A 22,465-nucleotide genomic window follows, 5' to 3' on the forward strand; every position below is an offset into this window, starting at 1 on the left:
CTTATCACACATCGGGAAAGTGCCAGCAATTCAATGATAACAACATGAAAATATAGAAATGCTATTAGTGGAGAAAATAACCTGTTCTGGAGATAAAGTAGAGTTCTCTTCTCTCTCCTGCAAACCTTTGTGAGGCATTTTTGATAATCCACTTCCTATCTAACCAGAGCACTGCAGGAAATAATGTAGAAAATAACATTATAGTAGATATAACCCTAACTTAATTGGAATTTATATTAGGGCTGTCAAACAATTAAAAATTAATTGTGATTAATCATGCAATTAAAAAAAGTATCGTGATTTATCGTGCGATTAATCACACTGTTAAACAATAGTAGAATACCATTTATTTAAATATTTTGGATGTTTTCTACATTTTCAAATATATTGATTTCAATTACAACACAGAATACAAAGTGTACCGTGCTCACTTTATTTTTATTTTTGATTATAAATATTTGTACTGTAAAAACAAAAGAAATAGTAATTTTCAATTCACCTAATACAAGTACTGTAGTGTAATCTCTTCATCATGGAAGTTGAACTTACAAATGTAGAATTACGTACAAAAAAATAACTGCATTCAAAAATAAAACAATGTAAAACTTTAGAGCCTCCAAGTCCATTCAGTCCTATTTCTTGTTCAGCCAATCAGTCAGACAAACAAGTTTGTTTACATTTGCAGGAGATAATGCTGCCCACTTCTTATTCACAATGTCACCTGAAAATGAGAACAGGCATTCGCATGGCACTGTTGTAGCCAGTGTTGCAAGATATTTACATGCCAGATAAATGGTAAAGATGTATATGTCCCTTCATGCTTTAACCACCTTTCCAAACAACATGCGTCCATGCTGATAATGGGTTCTGCTCAATAACAATCCAAAGCAGTGAGGACAGACACGTGTTCATTTTCATCATCTGAGTCAGATGTCACCAGCAGAAGGTTGATTTTCTTTTTTGGTGGTTCGAGTTCTGAAGTTTCTGCATCAGAATGTTGCTCTTTTAAGACTTCTGAAAGCATGCTCCACACCTCTTCCCTCTCAAATTTTGGAAGGCATTTTAGATTCTTAAACCTTGGGTCAAGTGCTGTAGCTATTTTTAGAAATCTCACATTGGTACCTTCTTTGCTTTTTGTCAAATCTGCAGCAAAAGTGTTCTTAAAATGAATGACATGCTGATTCATCATCCAAGACTGCTATAAATTGAAATATATGGCAGAATGCAGGTACAACAGAGTCAGAGACATACCATTCTCCCCTGAGGAGTTCAGTCACAAATTTAATTACCACATTATTTTTTAACGAGCATCATCAGCATGGAAGAATGTCCTCTGGAATGGTGGCTGAAGCATGAAGGGACATACGAATGTTTAGCATATCTGGCACGTAAATACCTTGCAACGCCAGCTTCAAAAGTCCCATGTGAATGCCTGTTGTCACTTTATGGTGACATTGTAAACAAGAAAAGGGCAGCATTATCTCCTTTAAATATAAACAAACTTGTTTGTCTTAGTGACTGCCTGAACAAGAAGTAGGACTAAGTGGACTTGCAGGCTCTAGAGTTTTACATTGCTTTGTTTTTGAGTGCAGTTATGTAACAAAAAAAATCTACATTTGTAAGTTGCACTTTCATGATAAAGAGATTGCACTACAGTAATTGTCTGAGGTGAATTGAAAAATGCTATTTTTTATCATTTTTACAGTGCAAACATTTGTAATCAAAAATAAAAATAAAGTGAGCACTGTACACTTTGTATTATGTGTTGTAATTGAAATCAATATATTTGAAAATGTAGAAAAACATGCAAAATATTTAATAAATTTGTTAGTATTCTATTGTTTAGCAGTGCAATTACAATTGATTAATCGCGATTAATTTTTTAAATCATGATTAATTTTTTGAGTTAATCGCGTGAGTTAACTGCGATTAATCAACAGCCCTAATTTATATCCATTATTAAGGCATGACAAATCCAGTTACAATGTCTATCTCTTACTTTCTCCCCTCTTCTCTCTCCCTCCCACTCTTTTTTCCAGTGGTTCTTTTTATTCATTTGATTTATTTAACAAGAAAATGCACTGGAAACGTACAGGAGTAATTCAGTTACAAGTTGGTATTTTATGTACCTACTGAACATTATTGGATTATTATTGATGTCTGCTTTAATAGGAGCACAGCACCAATGGTTTAATTTGTGAATTTTGGTGTATGGTTTTGCTAGCATCTGACCTCTATTTATATACATTATGAACTCTTGCGCTGCAATTTCCTGTTTACTTAGTGTGCTGATTAAATAGAATCATAGAAATGTAGGACTGGAAGAGACCTGGAGAGGTCATCTAATCCATCCCTTGCACTGAGGCAGGACTAATTAAATCTAGACCATCCCTGGCAGGTGATTTGTCTGACCTATACTTAAAATCCTCCAGCAATGACAATTCCACAATCTCCGTTTAAAGCCTTTTCAAGATCTTCACTACCCTTACAATTAGAAAGTTTTTCCTGATATCTAATGCAAATCTCCCTTGCTGCAAATCTTAATTGCCCATTACTTCTTATCCTATCTTCAGTCAACATGGAGAACGATGATTCCCCTCCTCTTTATAACATATTTGAAGACTTATCAGGTTCCCCCTCAGCCTTTTTTTTCTCTCAAGATTAAACATGCCATTTTCTTTTAAACCTTTCTTTATAGGTCAGGGTTTCTAAACCTTTTAACGTATTTATTTATCTCCACTAGACTCGATCCAGTTTGTCCACATCTTTCCGAAAGCATGGCACATCCAGCTGAGCTCCCCAGTGCCTAGTGGAGCAGAACTACCTCCTTGTCTTACTTACAACATTCCCGTTAATACACCTCAGAATTTTAGCCTTTTTAAAAATTGCATCACGTTATTGACTCATATTCAGTTTGTGATCCACTATAACCCCTAGATCCTTTTCAGCAGTACTACCACCAAGCCAGTTATTCCCCATTTTGTAGTTGTGCCTTTGATTTTTCCTTCCTAAGTGTTGCACTTTGCACTTTATTGAATTTCATCTCGTTGAATTCTCCACTGTATCAAGGTGGTTTTGAATTCTAATCCCATCCTCCAAAGTGCTTGCAACACCTCCCAGCTTGGTGTCATCTGCAAATTTTATAAGCGTACACTCCACTCCATTATTCAAGTCATTAATGAAAATATTGAATAGTACCAGATCTAAGACGGACACCTGCAGGACACCACTAGATACACCGTCCCAATTTGACAGCGCTGAAATTAATAGTATGGACGTTGCAGCTCAGACAACAGCTTGGCCTCTCAAGCCCACCTGACACCCTAGGTTTGAACATGGGAGAATCTTCACCACAGCTGCAACATCCACACTACTATTTTCAGCGTGCTACCTGGAGCCCTGCTAAATGAGTCTGTCTACCCAGGCTGGGAGGCTTGAACCAGATTTAGAAGTACGGAGCCAAAGATGAAAGATTTTTTAGAACAGGAAAATTATGTACCATCAGGCAAATTCCGTTGATTTCCTGTGAAATCCCTCTTTGAAAGACTAATAATTTTCACTGTTTTCCCTGTATATTTTTAAAACCATACATCCTGTCATATTATGTTTTTATTCTTTGGAAACTGTTTGATCCTCTCTCTTTACCAAAATATCCATTTAATCTTTCACCCATTTGTTTTACTCCTATGGCCTTTTCTTTCATTTTCTGCTCTTACACGTTGATAGCTTAAACTACGGTAGTTTATTCCATCATACCTGAACCTTTGGCATGGGCTGACATGGCATTTTAAAAACAATGCTACTTGCTTGTGGAAAAAATATATTTTTCCATTCACAAATACTAGTAGACCCATCATTAAACAGTGCCATACAGCAGTCAGGTATACTATCTCCTCTCTCTTCAGAAGAAGTTAAAAGGAAGTTTTCTAATTGGTCTTTAATTATGAATCCCACTTATTGAAAATAAAGTTAGATTATTTTTAATGAACAAGCTTAAAATGTGATTTTGTTCCCGAACCTGATATGCAATATGCAAATCACTGTGAATTATAGCACATTACTAACTGCACTTGTTGGAGCATGGACTGGAGCATAAGTTACAAACTAAAGTTGGAAATACTTCAGTTGTGCCCTCAAATTCCAGGATGACGTATTGAATACAGCCCTGAAATTTGATGTCCCTGAAACCCTAAATTTCCAATACTAGAAGGGAGTATTTAGGAATATTAAACAGATAACTTGGGAATCATAAATGGTTCACAGAAAAAGTTCCTTTTAATGAGAAACAGCTGTTAAGAGAATGTCACTGCAAAAATGGAAGTCATCCATGAACATTTATGTTCTGAATATGTTCACTGGGCAAGGCATATTTAGAAAATGTTAACTGAAGTTTTAGTGTAGATATATTTTTAACTGTTTTTAAATTGTTCTACTCTATGGCTAGATCTAGTATATCATACATACAATTACATTTTAAAACAAACAAAAATATGATTTGTATTACTCTCGTGCCTATAAGAGCTAATTTTGTACCAGGACTCCATTGTGCTAGGCTCTGTACAAACACAAAACAAAAAAAGATGACCTCAGCCCCAGGGAGCTTACCATTGAAATGTGAAAAGCAGCATCTCCTTTGGTTATTTTTGAAGACTTGAGTTCAGGGATCTGTTTTTCCTCCTGCAAAAGTGGCTGTTATATCACAAGCACTGACTACACTGCTGAAGAATCTTCTTCTTAGGCATGAGTATTGTCAACCACTTTTGTCTATACAAGATGTTTATTTTTATGTTTGCATTGTAAACATTTAGATCATGTTTTTAAAAAGTTTTTCAGTTCACTAACTTTAAAGACAAATTAGATGAATGAATATATAGTCATTCTTTGTACACCGAATATAATATGACCTAACTATATGAAATATGACCTAATTATATTGAATTATTTCAGGATACCTTCTCAGTAATATTATTGTCAGTGTCTCTTTCTGTTCCTCAGTCTCTCACCTTTCCCTTTAAAAAATAATATGAAAAAGAAAAACAGCAAAGTCAGAAAACACACCCGCGTAGTTGGCATTAGAAGAGCGCACTTTGTTTCCGCATCTTTTCTATTTTGGCGGGAACATGGCTCAACCACTTATTTGGGGTTTTGGATGTTCTGACTTAAGGAAGCTGGTGAAGAGAACATTCTTAGGGAAAAGACATTAAATTAATTAAAAAGCCTACATTGAGGGTGTTAGAGGGTGCCCTTAGATGTTCTGCTTTTAAAGAAATCATACACTTGTAATGTTGGTCAAAATGAATTTTTGGAAGCTGGCATTTGAGAAGCTTGCTGAGAAAATTGTAAGTGATGAAGTAGCCCCAGGAAGGAAGGAATGTCAGAGTGAACAGGAGATTTTGATGTGAAGCCCTAGCTTCCTAATTGTTATTATGCTTACAAGGGCATTCAGTAAAAAGAAAAATGAATGCCTTGCTCAACACCTGCTGTAAGAGGGACTCTGCAGCTCTGGAGCTTACTTAAATCATTCTTCCTGAAACAAACTGCCAAAAGAGCCTTAGCCCATTTAATTCCCAAATACCAGTAATTAAAGTGAGTCACATCATCAGAGTTTGGCAGGGCTACAGCCTTCTTTTCCCCTTTCATCTTCACATAAATTTCAGTGAAGGTCAGATTTGTTGGGGCGAGGAGGAGAACCTGCCTGCTTTGTGCTCATGGGAGGTTAAAATATGACTTGTTCACAGTGTCCCTCATAGTTCAGAACTTAATGGTCCTTGACGGGGATAACCTAGAAGTTAATTTTACTCTGTGTCCCAAAAGCAGTCATTGTCACTGCAATCCTTCTTTCAGACTGAAGGGTACCTTTACCACCTGATCAGACTTTCAATAGCCATTGATGGGCAATATCACCACCCAAGAGCCACAGATATGGCTGGTTATTGATCTGCCGTTGCTAGCGTTGTCCTGATTAAGACAGAAGAAATCAGGCTTTGCCTTCGAGTGCAGTCTACTTTTTATAAAACTACTCTGAAAGGTATGTTACCTGCTTCTTAATGTCATCTTATGCTGTTTATACATATTACATATAAAAACTAACTTAGAAGAATGTTAAGGTTGCCCACTTAAGCATTCTACAGTGAGGAAGTGACAGAAGACTTGATTCTTTTTCTTCCTCGCTGCCTGGGGGCCAGAACAGGGAGACAATCAGTCTTCCAGCTCTTAGGTCCAGTGTCCAGAACCACAGTGGCCCTTGGTAGTCAGGGGCAACAATTACAGGAAAAGTCCTGTTCAGCCCCGAGACAGAGCATGCTCACTCACAATGTGGGGGATGGTTCACGCACAGTCCAGTCAGCATGTAGGAGCTATGAGGGGATGGGAGCATGCTCAGGGCAGATGGAATCTTAAGAGAATTTAGCTACCAAACTCTAAAAAGTCTTTACAGAGCATGTGGAAACTAAGATTTTTTCAGAGACTTATTACAACCAAATTTGGGTGTATTTTCCATGGCGGGGACCTCCTTGATACCTGGGGAATCCCTGTGCTAAATTTCAAAGCATGGAGGTACTAGAGATTCCAGTGAAAGGATTGTAAGAATTTAATAGGGGTAAACCAATATTTTTCCCTAACCTTATTCTCATAGCCATAAAAACTTTTAAACTGAAACTTAAAAATCAGCCAAAGGCAACCAAGTATGAAAAGTTTCAGCCCAAACAGTTGTTTGGCAAAGTTATAAAAAGCTAAAAAGAATGTTTTATAATAGAAAGGTGGGAGACCACCTTCATGAAGACTACCTGTGCCACCTATAATTAATACATTTGTCTGGTTTAAGGTCAAAAGGCTGTGATCCTTTAGCCTGACCTCCTGCATAGCACAAGCCTTAGAATTTCATCTAATGATTCCTGCATTGAGTTCAATGACTTGTGGTAGAGCTAGATCATATCTTTTAGAGAGATAATATACACTTACTCCAGGAATTTGTCATATAGAGAAAGGAGATTTTCCAAATCCTACTGCCTGAAAAATAGCGAGGCCCAGAAGTCACTTGCCATATAGACAAGAAGTGATTTTGACTTCCCTTATCACTTAAAAACACAACTGTTCTGTACCTGTATCAATATTAAGTGTCTATTTAAAGTATCACAAGCTTTCAAATATTGTGAGTCATCTCAAAAGAGTCACGATACTTTAAAAATATTTTTGGGTCTTTTTTTTATTTGCTTTCTGGGTTTTGAGCTTGGGGCATGTTTTCAAGATTTTCTCTGCAACCATGAGAGCTAAATATTTTTTGTTTGTCACAAAATCACAGGGCTCCAGAAGCTGAGGCTTCAAGAAAATTCCCTAATATTGTGAGACTCCTGATCAGAGTCACAAAAGTTGGCAACACTATGGAAACTAAAGGTGAAGTAGGTAAAATAAATAGCATCCATAGAGAAGGGTGCATCAATACTTTTGTTGTTTTCAGAGATCTGGAACTCTTGAGTTCTTTACTGACTGTGGTTAAGAAATTCCTTTGCCACAACTATTTTCCTTGATCACCTGACACATTGTTCCCAAAGGGGTTAAACTAGAAACCCAGAGAGCTGACAGCCTAGGAGACTGTGGGAGTGTGTTGTAAGTGACTGAAGGGGTTCAGGAGCTCTCAGTCACTGGTCTCAAGGTCTAGGGTGGCTGCGCAGCAGCAGCACCCTACATCAGGGTCAAACAAGAGGTGCCTTACAGTCAGAGAGCTAGAGCCAGTGACTAGACTCTTTCCAGACACAGATAGCTTAGAAACATGTGGGACCCACTAATTGGGTCCACTCACAACAGACTGGTGACTGGATCATGGGTTACTGGAGCAGTTTGTAACACACTGTTTTTTTTGGTGGGGATGGGGAAGAGGAGCAGCATTTGTTTATGCACAGGGTAGACGCAGATACTGTCATTGCATGTATTGTTACTGGCATTGTGTTTTGATTTTCTGTTCATGTAAACTAAGCTGTAAAGATGTTCATCCACGCATTTTCTGTTGTAGAGTTCTGCTATGTTGAAAATTAGTAGTGCTGTCTGTAAGCACATAACACTAATTGCACTTTTCCCATGTATCCTTGGGACTGCGAATATTTCTGAACCAGGTAGTGCATGGGCGTGGGACAGACAGAAAAGTGTTTGCAGTATCACGGCATCAAACAGTTAAAATTTCAATTATAGCACCATTCAATTTCATGTGCTATGAATCATGGGGCCTAACCTGCAAACATTTTCAGTCTATCATACTCAGGAAGGAGGAGCCACACACAAGTCAACAAAACTATAACATTTGTTAAAAATATGAGATGAAATGTGTAGTTAAAATATTTTTAAAAGAACTGTCAGCCAATCGTCTTTAAAACATTAAGGGAATGAATCTGTGAAAACCAGACCTTTATAGATTGGGTAAGGGTCAGAAAGAAGATGGTTCACTGCATTGTGAGAATTGGGGTGGAGGACTATTGAAACTTAAGACGTGGTACACGCCCCTTGCCCAGTCCACATGGCATACTGGCACAGGTATGGGGCCACGCCACAGCCTAAAAAGTGTGCTTACCTATACCCCTCAGGCATGGTATCTTCCTTGCCCTGTACTCACCTTCAGATAATGCTTCTGGGGTTTAGAAACTTTGACCTAGTGGCCGAAACTCTGCCCCCTGACATACCCATGTAACCCCACTGGCTTTGCTGGAGTTGCACAAGGGTATCAGAAGGCAGTATTGCACTTTAACATATTTTCTGTACAGCCACAGGTTGGATTCAGTTCAAAACCAAGTTTCTTTGTTCCGCTTCATTGAGGCTACCTTGATATTTATGTTCTGCCCTAAACCTTTTTTCTTCTGGCTTTAAGGGGAAAAAACGATTGCAAACATATCATGTTTACTATAAGGTTTCTGACCTACAAGAACATTGAAAAAAGGGTACTGTACTCTCATGCGTAGTCACACTGATGTCCATCATAAACCATATATATCTAATAAGTACCTCTGCAGAACATAAAACCCCTCAGAATCAGCCTTGAAGAAGTTATGTTCTATTTAAAATGTCTAACTTTTCGGTATTTTGTTTTGTCTATTTAAAAAGTGTGCTGCCAGGGTACGCTGCTTCTGTCCAGACTGCCATTCCTCGTTGAGTGGTTAGGCCATTTGCTTTCAAGTTTTAACCCTCCAGCCTCTTACGCTGACTTATCTATCCAGCTTATAGGCTCTGCTACATTATACGCCACTGGCATAGTGTACATGTAGCTACAAGCCACAGTGAGAAAGTACATCATGCCCACATTGCGGTGTATAGCTGCACACGCCAGTGAAAGGCTCTGGTGGGGGGGGGTGCAGTCTTTCCCCACAGTGTGGAAGGGGTTCAGCAGTGGGGAGCTGCCACAGCCTTTCCTAGCTGCCTCCATCCTGCCAGAGCCTTTCCCCACTGCCAGAGTTTTTTCCTGTAGTGTGGAAAAGTTCCAGCAGCAAGAAGGCAGTGAGACACTATACTGCTAAAAATAGCAGTGTCCATGGAGGCATGACTTGGGGAGATAGAGAGCTGTGTAGGCTATGTGCTTGCATACATACCCACACCCTTCACGTGTGTCTTTACTCACCTCAGCCGTGCCTCATCCTCTACACTGCTGTTTAGACCCATGACAGGGGGGACTATGTGTGTACGTACATTATGTGCTACTGAAAGAAGAATGCAGTGTAGACACGCCCTCCATGACTAGATCTAGTTGGAAAATTTTCAGACAGAACAGACTTCCATCGGAAAATGCTGTGTCATTGAAATTGACTTAATTTTAACAACTAAAGCTTTTACTTTTTAATATTGGACATATTTCAATATTTTATATTTATTGAATATTTAATATTTTATATTAGAATGTTTTGACTTTATCAAAGTTATGTTTGATATTTCCACAGCAAAATATTTTGGAATTTCCATTTCATAGTAAATTTAGAAATTTTGATTTTTCATTCCAAGTTGGAATGTAGGGAAATTTAACAGTTTCTTCCGGGATGTAAATCTGTTTTCCAGACAGGTTTAATAATGATCTGGGGGAGGTATTCAAGTTACATAAATGTCATTCTACGTGTCGGAAGCAAAGCTAGATGAATAACAAAAATGTTTAATCAGTAACAAATTGCTATTCAAATCCCTTTTTGTTCACTTTTTCTCTGGTCATTTGAATGACAAGACCAATCTGCATGTTTGTTTTGGGCAGCAAAACAACTCTTCATGCAAGCGTAAGCATTATTATTATTATTTATTTTTACTATAGCATCACCTAGAGATCCACTGCATTGTACTAAATGCTGTACACATATGTAATAAGAGCTGTCTTGAAGAGCTGCAATCTAAATAGACAATCAGACAGTGTGTGGGAGAAAGTAAAGATTATTACCGCAGTTACACAGATGGTGAGTTAAGGGCACAGATTAAGTGATTTGCCCAAGGTCACGCAGGTCATCCATGGCAGAAGCAGGATTTTTATCCCAGATGTCCTGAGACCCAGTCCACAAGACCATCCTGCCTCTCTACATGCATGAGCAGCAGCAAGCAGGGAGGTATAGGGACAGGAGGAGATGATAAGCAAGAGAAAGATTTTGTCTATTAATACTGTACATGTTCCAGAGCCAGAACGTGAAGCAAAGCGCTGTGATTAGACAGTGGGGTGAGAGCAATCAAAGACTGGGAAGTTATGACATTTTCTGTATTATTATACATCTCTTTCTCAATACATTCTAATGTTTATTTTTGAACCTTCACAGTGTAATAACTTGTCCATGGTGACACAGAGATCTTCTCCCTGAGTGGATACTATTAATTTGTACTCTATCAGCACATCAGAGCATTCAGAGTGGAAGGAACAATATGCATTACCTTGCACTTGTCAACATTACATTTGTGCTAATATTGTGTTGCCTGGTCCCATACCTTTAGTATGTCTTTCTGCAGTTTGTCACATGCTTTTGAGTCTTGGCTACCAGAATTTATTCTGTATTTCTTTTAGTTAATTTAATATAACAGTCAGGAAAGAGGCCCCATTGTGCTAGGCATTATCCATACACATGGAACCTGGCTCAAGGGGCTGAGACCTTGTCTTGACTAGGGGAAAAAGTAGGATTGTTTCCAGAGGTTGGCTAACAAACATGGTAACTAATGAGGTAAAATCCTAGTGAAGACAAGGCAGTTTCTAGTTTTCACATGAGTTAGCATCGTCAAGGTAAATATTAATGTGTGAAAGCTACAAACTGCCTTGTCCTCACTAGGATTTTACAATGTGTTAGTTACCATGTGTTAGCTAATATGGTAAAAAAGATCACCTTTTTTATAGTGTGGACACACATTCAGAAGAAATTGTGTCTTATCCACAACTCTCACTACACTATTCACTATGTTTATCATATCATTAACATGGGCACGACTCTGCATATGAAGTAATCTGCTGTTAGTGTGGGAGTGACTATGCTAATGTTTGTGTTTAAGTTACTGAGCATGCCCAGTGTGAACTTACAAGTTTCTCGAAGCCAGAGATGTCTGACTGGTTCCACAGTTGCAAAACTCTAGAATTTTTCTTGAGCATCACATGAAAGCATTTGGAGGGAGATGCATTCAAAGTCTTCTGGAGAGGTCCACAGTTACTCTCTCCCCTTTTCCAAGTACCTCAAAAACTTCAGGCAAAAATAATTGACAGGCCAGACTGACACCTATTTATCACTTCCTACTAGCTGTTCAGACCACTGTTTAGTGGACCAGAACCTAACAGTCTTCCATATGATTTTCTGGAAGTTGTTTTTAAATATGAGACATATATAAAAAGAGCAGAACGGAAGCTCTGGTCTGAAGGATTCTCTGATGATCACAAGTTAGCTGATCAGTAATCATTTTTAAAGATATCAGAAACAGGCTTGAAAATCCTGCTTTCATGCTGGAAAAAGGCAACTAGCCAGTAAAATGATAAAGCTGATAGAAACTTTGCTCTGTGGGCTTAATCAGAATGAAGAGTTGCATCCCTAATCACTGACTGTGTAACCAAAAATACAGCCCATGGCAACCATTAAATCATATTCATTGACTTTGGCCTCTTTTCCCTGGGTAACCAAAACCAGGGAGAATAACAAGCTAGTCACAGCCGTCTGCCTATCAAAATCGGTCAAGACAAAATATTGTTTCCTTTTGGGGTGTCAGTGCTTTACTAAGCTATTAAGCCTTAAGCGGCAACACCTCCTGCTGTATCAGAAACTTCATGACAGAACTGGTAGGTGTGCTAGTTTATTCTGGTCACATCTGCAGTGTCACAGCTGTCTCTTGAGAATCAATGAGCCTTGGATGAGGAAAACTCTAAAGACCATGAATTTCTCTTGACAGGGAGACACACTGTAACCCAATTCTCCTGACTATATTTCCATAGACAAACAAGAGTATGTGTCTCCTGCTGTCTGAAAGGTCTAGTGCTAGAAGAAATGGCAAAGACAGTTTGTGACAGCACAGGTCCCTAAAAACCAGTCCAATCTAATAGAATTAGTCTCACAGGACACTTAGATGCTTTTAAATATAAGGCCTACTCTGTCAGCAGAGATGATACTTCAGCTAACAAACATGATGACATAGCCACAATACTTTTTTTACAGCCCATCAGTCAGTAAACGGAACCTTAACCAAACATTTACAATAAACCCTCAGATGGGCACAAGCAATAGGCATCTGCAAGTGTCGGGTGCCAGAAAGTGTTACCTCCTCAGGCGGAAAAACAATGTGGCTTTATTTCCCAGTTTGTAGAGACCTTGCCTTTTGATTTTAAGAACAGGTAATGCTGTTTATTTGAGGAGGGAATAAAGACTCATTCCCCCATAGGTTTCAGAGTAGCAGCCGTTAGTAGTAGCAGAGTAGCAACCGCAGAGTAGTTAGTCTGTATCCGCAAAAAGAAAAGGAGTACTTGTGGCACCTTAGAGACGAACAAATTTATTTGAGCATAAGCTTTCGTGAGCTACAGCTCACTTAATCGGACGCATGCAGGGGAAAATACAGTGGGGAGATTTATATACACAGAGAACATGAAACAATGGGTGTTACCATACACACTGTAACAAGAGTGATCAGGTAAGGTGAGCTATTACCAGCAGAAGAGTGTGAGGGGGAACCTTTTGTAGTGATAATCAAAAGGTGTGTGTGGGGGGAGGGAGAATAAACATGGGGAAATAGTTTTAGTTTGTGTAATGACACATCCACTCCCAGTCTTTATTCAAGCCTAAATTAATTGTATCCGGTTTGCAAACTAATTCCAATTCAGCAGTCTCTCGTTGGAGTCTGTTTTTGAAATTTTTTTGTTGAGAATTGCCACATTTAGGTCTGTAATTGAGTGACCAAAGAGACTGAAGTGTTCTCTGACTGGTTTTTGAATGGTATAATTCTTGATGTCTGATTTGTGTCCATTTATTCTTTTACATAGAGACTGTCCAGTTTGACGAATGTACATGGCAGAGGGGCATTGCTGGCACATGATGGCATATATCACATTGGTAGATGTGCAGGTGAACAAGCCTCTGATAGTGTGGCTGATGTGATTAGGCCCTATGATGGTGTCTCCTGAATAGATATGTGGACACAGTTGGCAACGGGCTTTGTTGCAAGGATAGGTTCCTCGGTTAGTATTTTTGTTGTGTGGTGTGTGGTTGCTGGTGAGTATTTGCTTCAGGTTGGGGGCTGGCTGTAAGCAAGGACTGACCTATCTCCCAAGATCTGTGAGAGTGATGGGTCATCCTTCAGGATAGGTTGTAGATCCTTGATGATGCATTGGAGAGGTTTTAGTTGGGGACTGAAGGTCATGGCTAGTGGCGTTCTGTTATTTTCTTTGTTGGGCCTGTCCTATAGTAGGTAACTTCTGGGTACTCTTCTGGTTCTGTCAATCTGTTTCTTCACTTCAGCAGGTGGGTATTGTAGTTGTAAGAACTCTTGATAGAGACGTTGTAGGTGTTTGTCTCTGTCTGAGGGGTTGGAGCAAATGCGGTTGTATCGTAGAGCTTGGCTGTAGACAATGGATCGTGTGGTGTGGTCTGGATGAAAGCTGAAGGCGTGTAGGTAGGAATAGCGGTCAGTAGGTTTCCGGTATAGGATGGTGTTTATGTGACCATCGTTTATTAGCACTGTAGTGTCCAGAAAGTGGATGTCTTGTGTGGACTGGTCCAGGCTGAGGTTGATGGTGGGATGGAAATTGTTGAAATCATGGTGGAATTCCTCAAGGGCTTCTTTTCCATGGGTCCAGATGATGAAGGTGTCACAAATTAGACGTCAAGAATTATACCATTCAAAAACAGTAGGAGAACACTTCAATCTCTTTGGTTACTTGATTACAGACCTAAAAGTGGCAATTCTTCAACAAAAAAACTGCAGAAACAGACTCCAATGAGAGACTGCTGAATTGGAATTAATTTGCAAACTGGATACAATTAACTTAGGCTTGAGTAAAGACTGGGATTGGATGTGTCATTACACAAAGTAAAACTGTTTCTCCATGTTTATTCCCCACCACCACCACTGTTCTTCACATGTTCCTCACATGTTCTTGTCAACTGCTGGAAATGGCCCACCTTGATTATCACCATAGGGTGACCAGATAGAAAGTGTGAAAAATCAGCATGGGGGTGCGGGGTAATAAGAGCCTATATAAGAAAAAGCCCCAACAATTGGGACTGTCCCTATAAAATTGGGACATCTGGTCACCCTTAAATTCCATGAACTTGTGTATGCTTGTGGATCATCTTTCCCACTTGTTTGCAAAAGTGTTATGTCTTGTTTAAGTGAAGGCAATCTTCCATCTTTTCTCTTATTCCTCCCAGGAAAACAGATGCTTTAAAATACTGAGATCCTACATCAGAATCTGAAACAAAACGTTAGGTCCTTTCTGCTTTGATTATTTTCTCAGATGTCTTATTTGATGGTTTTGTGTCCACTGTGGCTTTCTGACATGGATTTTTAACTTTAGGGACTAAAATGTTGTTATGAGGGTATGTCTACACTACGAAATTAGGTCGAATTTATAGAAGTCGGTTTTTTGAAATCGGTTTTATATATTCGAGTGTGTGTGTCCCCACAGAAAATGCTCTAAGTGCATTAAGTGCATTAACTCGGAGGAGCGCTTCCACAGTACCGAGGCAAGCGTCGACTTCTGGAGCGTTGCACTGTGGGGAGCTATCCCACAGTTCCCGCAGTCTCCGCTGCCTATTGGAATTCTGGGTTGATATCCCAATGCCTGATGGGGCTAAAACATTGTCGCGGGTGGTTCTGGGTACATATCGTCAGGACCCCGTTCCCACCCTCCCTCCCCCCGTGAAAGCAAGGGCAGACAATCATTTCGCGCCTTTTTTGTCTGCTGCCAGCCAAAGATGTAAAGGATAGATGGAGTGGGTCAGAACAAGAAATAGACCAGATTTGTTTTGGACTCATTTTCCTCCTCCCCTGTCTAGATCACACTGCAGTCAGTCACAGAGAAGGCGCAGCGAGGTTAATCTAGCCATGTATCAATCAGAGGCCAGGCTAACCTCCTTGTTCCAATAACAACGATAACTTTGGTGCACCATTTCTTATTGGAACCCTCCGTGCAGTCCTGCCTGAAATACTCCTTGATGTACAGGCACACCCTTTGTTGATTTTAGCTCCCTGAAGCCAACCCTGTAAGCCGTGTCGTCAGTCGCCCCTCCCTCCGTCAGAGCAACGGCAGACAATCGTTCCGCGCCTTCTTTCTGTGCGGATGCCATACCAAGGCAAGCATGGAGGCCGCTGAGCTCATTTTGGCAATTAGGAGCACATCAACCACCACACGCATTATCCAGCAGTATATGCAGCACCAGAACATGGCAACGCGATACCGGGCGAGGAGGCAACGTCAGCGCGGTCCCGTGAGTGATCAGGACATGGACACAGATTTCTCTGAAAGCATGGGCCCTGGCAATGCATGCATCATGGTGCTAATGGGGCAGGTTCATGCTGTGGAACGCCGATTCTGGGCTCGGGAAACAAGCACAGACTGGTGGGACCGCATAGTGTTGCAGGTCTGGGACGATTCCCAGTGGCTGCGAAACTTTCGCATGCGTAAGGGCACTTTCATGGAACTTTGTGACTTGCTTTCCCCTGCCCTGAAGCGCATGAATACCAGGATGAGAGCAGCCCTCACAGTTGAGAAGCGAGTGGCGATAGCCCTGTGGAAGCTTGCAACGCCAGACAGCTACCGGTCAGTTGGGAATCAATTTGGAGTGGGCAAATCTACTGTGGGGGCTGCTGTGATGCAAGTAGCTCACGCAATCAAAGATCTGCTGATATCAAGGGAAGTGACCCTGGGAAATGTGCAGGTCATAGTGGATGGCTTTGCTGCAATGGGATTCCCTAACTGTGGTGGGGCTATAGACGGAACCCATATCCCTATCTTGGCACCAGAGCACCAAGCCGGCGAGTACATAAACCGCAAGGGGTACTTTTCGATAGTGCTGCAAGCTCTGGTGGATCACAAGGGACGTTTCACCAACATCAACGTGGGATGGCCGGGAAAGGTGCATGACGCTTGCATCTTCAGGAACTCTGGTCTGTTTCAAAAGCTGCAGGAAGGGACTTTCTTCCCAGACCAGAAAATAACTGTTGGGGATGTTGAAATGCCTATAGTTATCCTTGGGGACCCAGCCTACCCCTTAATGCCATGGCTCATGAAGCCGTACACAGGCAGCCTGGACAGTAGTCAGGAGCTGTTCAACTACAGGCTGAGCAAGTGCAGAATGGTGGTAGAATGTGCATTTGGACGTTTAAAGGCGCGCTGGCGCAGTTTACTGACTCGCTTAGACCTCAGCGAAACCAATATTCCCACTGTTATTACTGCTTGCTGTGTGCTCCACAATATCTGTGAGAGTAAGGGGGAGACGTTTATGGCGGGGTGGGAGATTGAGGCAAATCGCCTGGCTGCTGGTTACGCGCAGCCAGACACCAGGGCGGTTAGAAGAGCTCAGGAGGGCGCGGTACGCATCAGAGAAGCTTTGAAAACCAGTTTCATGACTGGCCAGGCTACAGTGTGAAAGTTCTGTTTGTTTCTCCTTGATGAAACCCCCCGCCCCTTGGTTCACTCTGCTTCCCTGTAAGCTAACCACCCTCCCCTCCTCCCTTTAATCACCGCTTGCAGAGGCAATAAAGTCATTGCTGCTTCACAGTCATGCATTCGTTATTCATTCATCACACAAATAGGGGGATGACTACCAAGGTATCCCAGGAGGGGTGGTGGAGGAGGGAAGGAAAATGCCACACAGCACTTTAAGCACAGCACTTTAAAAGTTTACAACTTTAAAATTTATTGAATGACAGCCTTCTTTTTTTTGGGCAATCCTCTGTTGTGGAGTGGCTGATTGGCCGGAGGCCCCCCCACCGCGTTCTTGGGCGTCTGGGTGTGGAGGCTATGGAACTTGGGGAGGAGGGCGGTTGGTTACAGAGGGGCAGCAGTGGCAGTCTGTGCTCCAGCTGCCTTTGCTGCAGCTCAACCATACACTGGAGCATTCTGGTTTGGTCCTGCAGCAGCCTCAGCATTGAATCCTGCCTCCTCTCATCACGCTGCCGCCACATTTGAGCTTCAGCCCTGTCTTCAGCCCGCCACTTACTCTCTTCAGCCCTCCACCTCTCCTCCCGGTCATTTTGTGCTTTCCTGCACTCTAACATTATTTGCCTCCACGCATTCGTCTGTGCTCTGTCAATGTGGGAGGACAGCATTAGCTCGGTGAACATTTCATCTCGAGTGCGTTTTTTTTTCTTTCTAAGCTTCACTAGCCTCTGGGAAGGAGAAGATCCTGTGATCATTGAAACACATCCAGCTGGTGGAGAAAAAAAAAGGGACAGTGGTATTTAAAAAGACACATTTTATAAAACAGTCGCTACACTCTTTCAGGGTAAACCTTGCTGTTAACATTACATACATAGCACATGTGCTTTCGTTACAAGGTCACATTTTGCCTCCTCCCACCGCGTGACTACCCCCTCAACCCTCCCCCCTCCCCGTGGCTAACAGCGGGGAACATTTCTGTTCAGCCACAGGCAAACAGCCCAGCAGGAATGGGCTATACTGAGTGTCCCTGAAGAAAAGCACCCTATTTCAACCAGGTGACCATGAATTATATCTCACTCTCCTGAGGATAACACAGAGAGAGAAAGAACGGATTTTGGTTGAATGCCAGCAAACATACACTGCAATGCTTTGTTCTACAGTGATTCCCGAGTATGTGTTACTGGCCTGGAGTGATAAAAGTGTCCTACCATGAAGGACGAAATAAGGCTGCCCTCCCCAGAAACCTTTTGCAAAGGCTTTAGGACTACATCTAGGAGAACCGCAAATGCCAGGGCAAAGTAATCCTTTCACATGCTTGCTTTTAAACCATGTATAGCATTTTAAAAGGTACACTCACCAGAGGTCCCTTCTCCGCCTGCTGGGTCCAGGAGGCAGCCTTGGGTGGGTTCGGGGGGTACTGGCTCCAGGTCTAGGGTGAGAAACAGTTCCTGCCTGTCGGGAAAACCGGTTTCTCCGCTTGCTTGCTGTGAGCTATCTACAACCTCCTCATCATCATCATCTTCTTCGTCCCCAAAACCTGCTTCCGTATTGCCTCCATCTCCATTGAAGGAGTCAAACAACACGGCTGGGGTAGTGGTGGCTGAACCCCCTAAAATGGCATGCAGCTCATCATAGAAGCGGCATGTTTGGGGCTCTGACCCAGAGCGGCTGTTCGCCTCTCTGGTTTTCTGGTAGGCTTGCCTCAGCTCCTTCAGTTTCACGCGGCACTGCTTCGGGTCCCTGTTATGGCCTCTGTCCTTCATGCCCTGGGAGATTTTCACAAAGGTTTTGGCATTTCGAAAACTGGAACGGAGTTCTGATAGCACGGATTCCTCTCCCCAAACAGCGATCAGATCCCGTACCTCCCGTTCGGTCCATGCTGGAGCTCTTTTGCGATTCTGGGACTCCATCATGGTCACCTGTGCTGATGAGCTCTGCATGGTCACCTGCAGCTTGCCACGCTGGCCAAACAGGAAATGAGATTCAAAAGTTCGCGGTTCTTTTCCTGTCTACCTGGCCAGTGCATCTGAGTTGAGAGTGCTGTCCAGAGCGGTCAGAATGGAGCACTCTGGGATAGCTCCCGGAGGCCAATACCATCGAATTGTGTCCACAGTACCCCAAATTCGAGCTGGGAACGTCGATTTAAGCGCTAATCCACTTGTCAGGGGTGGAGTAAGGAAATCGATTTTAAGAGCCCTTTAAGTTGAAATAAAGGGCTTCACTGTGTGGACGGGTGCAGGTTTAAATCGATTTAACGTTGCTAAATTCGACCTAAAGTCCTAGTGTAGACCAGGGCTGAGTCTTATGTTCCTGGACAAAATATTAAGTTGAATTCTTCCTTTCATGCATTATCTTCCTTACAAGTTTCATGTTCCTGAAACAAAAACTTCTGTAGTCTTAAAACAAAAACACTCAGATATTCCCACAATAATGATGCTCTATAATAATCTCTTACACTCCCCACAAAAAATGTGATCACTATATTTTGAGGAAAAAAACTCCCTTTTGAACAGTTCTGATTTCCTATGACTGCTAATATTAGCTATGGATAAGGATACAATTTTGTCATGGAGGTCACGGATTCCATGACTTTAACAGACTCTGTGACTCCCAGCTTCAGCTTCAGCCCTGGGCGGGAGGGCTCGAGCTCCAAACAGTCAGCCCTGCCGCAGCAGCAGGGCTCAGGCAGTCAGCCCCACACCGCAGGGCTTCGGCGTCTGTGATTTTTCTGTGTATTGCCAGCGTCCTGCCCGTGAATCTTAATAAAAATCCCCATGCCAAAATCTTAACCTTAGCCGTGGACAAATTAATGTCTTGTTAACAAGGAACATATGAGGACAACATGACATTTGACTCCAGTTAATGTATGTAGAAGAATTTCGTTAATGCTGGGCATCTGTCTATTGCTTTTGCATTTTAGTTTAAAAACTATATGGTCCCTAGGGTGATAGACTGGACTCTTTTTAGGCGGCATTTGGGCATTTTTCAGAGACCTTTCCCCATCAAAAGTCCTTCCATTTATATGGGTGCTTGGTTGCCAAGGTGTTTTAAAAGTGACTATAGAGGGCAAACATGTTTATGAAGGTTGAGTACAGCTAGATAGCAGGTCAGGGTTTATCTTCAACCCTGCCCTGCTCCATTCACTTTTCCCTGGTGTAGAGTTCCCTGTGGAAAACACAAGTTTGCAAGCTGTCCTCCTCCAAGCAGCTCTATTCTAAGAGTCGGCTAACTCTGGAGCACAGCAGCACTCCTCCTGTTTGCCATCTCTTCCTGTGACAAACTCTCCCTTTTACGCTTATTTTCTCCAAGTGGGCAGGCTCTGCAGGTGTTCCAATTTAGTACCAGACGAGCCCATAGGAGCTCAGAATCCTTTTCCTGATTGAATTGGGGGTGTACCCGATCACAGACAGATCCTCATCCTCACTGATGTCAATGGACCTATGAAAATTTACAATAGATGAGGATCTGCCGTCATGTTTACATTTCTTGCCAAACTGAGGGCTCATTTCCAAAATGAAGCTGTTATCATTATGTATGGGATCTACACTGAAGGAAGGAAGGTTCTGGAAATAGATAGAATGAGTGATTTTGCACAGCCTGATGATCCCTTAATAGCAGGAAGCCACATGGTTTGAAAAGTGTATTTCAAAATATGTAAGGGTTTCTGGTTTTCACCCAGATGTGATACATAACTCCACAGGTTCAGCTACACAATAGACACATTATTCTCTCTTTTTCTATGCAAATTTTATAACTGTAAAGTTAGGTATTTTTTAATAAAGGAGCTGCTCAGTGCAACAAAAATAAGTCTACTCACAGGACTGGAGGATGCGAACTTGCTGCCTTATTTAGAGTGTATGCCTGGGGGGTGGGCTCCCAGTGACTCAGTAGGACAGAATGGAGGGGTAGAGCATGGTTCCACCACATAATTCTCCAGATAATCTAGCTAACACTATCATGACTACCTTACTATAGTCTTAATGTTTTTTTTTGGAGATGTGGTAGTAGGAATTAGATCTCAAACTTGTTTATTAAAAGTTGGGACAATTTCTCCTAGAGAAATTGTTGCTGGAAATCTTGTACCTCTGAAATTGTGATTGAATACGAAAGGAGATTTTTGTTAGGTGCTTTTCTAAATGCTATGTGGTCATTGTATTAAATCAATGAAGTTGCATGGTGTAGGGGAAAAGCCTTCTTTCAAGTTCCCCTGTTTGTGGAAATGTTAATATATCTTCATGTTGGTCTCTGATAGTGAGCATATTCAAAAGACAATATCTTTGTGACCTGCAGACATATTCACATGTTGACAGGATAACTATATTTATTCTTATTAAGGTTGTTAATGTTGTTTAATGTTGTTTCCTGTTATGAATATTAAGCATTTGTCATATGCCTGGTGAGTGTATCTTCTCTAGTAGCATCTGGTTCAAAATCCGTTATGATAGGAAGAGAAACTCTCTTTATGGGAGCCCCAAATATCAGGTTTTAGAGTGGAGGTTCTGCTCCTCCTCACCTGAAGCCATGGAGCTTGGCTCACCTCTACTTATACAGAGAGTGCAGTTTATATACTTTGCGGCATCAGCAGGAAGCATTCACCCCTGCCTGGGAATGCAGTGTTTCTCCTACTGACCTCCCTGAGGAGTTCATTAGGAGCCCTGATGACAGTGAGCATGCAGAAGATGTGATGAACCAGTGCATCTCCCAGGCACTGTGACATCACCCACTTTCTACGCCGCTCAGGCCAATTTAGACCTGGCAGATTGCGGATTGTGTGCAGCCTGTTTGATTTTTTTTTTAAGTACTTTTTCATAAGGGAAAAAAACTTCAAAAATGTCATTCAAACTGATATTCTTTTATGCACTGGACAAGTTTTAGGTTAATGTGACATATCTGTTAAATATTATAAAATGTATTGGCCTTGAAAGGTTTGTGACTATGCTTTCTGATTCATGTTACCTTAGTAACTAATAGCACATGGCATTGTGAGTATCAGTGACCAGGAAAGCTGAAAGCAGTTTAAATGCTCCAAGTGGAAATATGTAATTTTTCAGTTATATTAAAGCAGCAGCAGGATCTTTGCTACTAATAACTTGTTGGGGCTTGGAGCATTTTAAACTAAAACTGTGTTAGTGGTGGAAGAGAATGTATAATTAGAAGGCATTTGTAAGAAAATGGAACTACACAAAAGCAAGAAATGATGCCTGCACTAAATGAGATATCCATGAATATAAATACTGGGTTGTTAAAAACATTCACTTCAGTGGGACTCCACACATGCCTAAGGATTACTCAAAAGTTGAAACGATCTTGCCTTCAGTAAGGTGCACTAGAGTCACTACTCTTCTGGGAGACACATGAAATGCATAGCGTGACAACTTCTACAGAGGAATAAGGAAGATC

The sequence above is a fragment of the Lepidochelys kempii genome, chromosome 1 (assembly GCF_965140265.1).
Source record: "Lepidochelys kempii isolate rLepKem1 chromosome 1, rLepKem1.hap2, whole genome shotgun sequence".
NCBI classification, from domain to species: Eukaryota; Metazoa; Chordata; order Testudines; family Cheloniidae; genus Lepidochelys; species Lepidochelys kempii.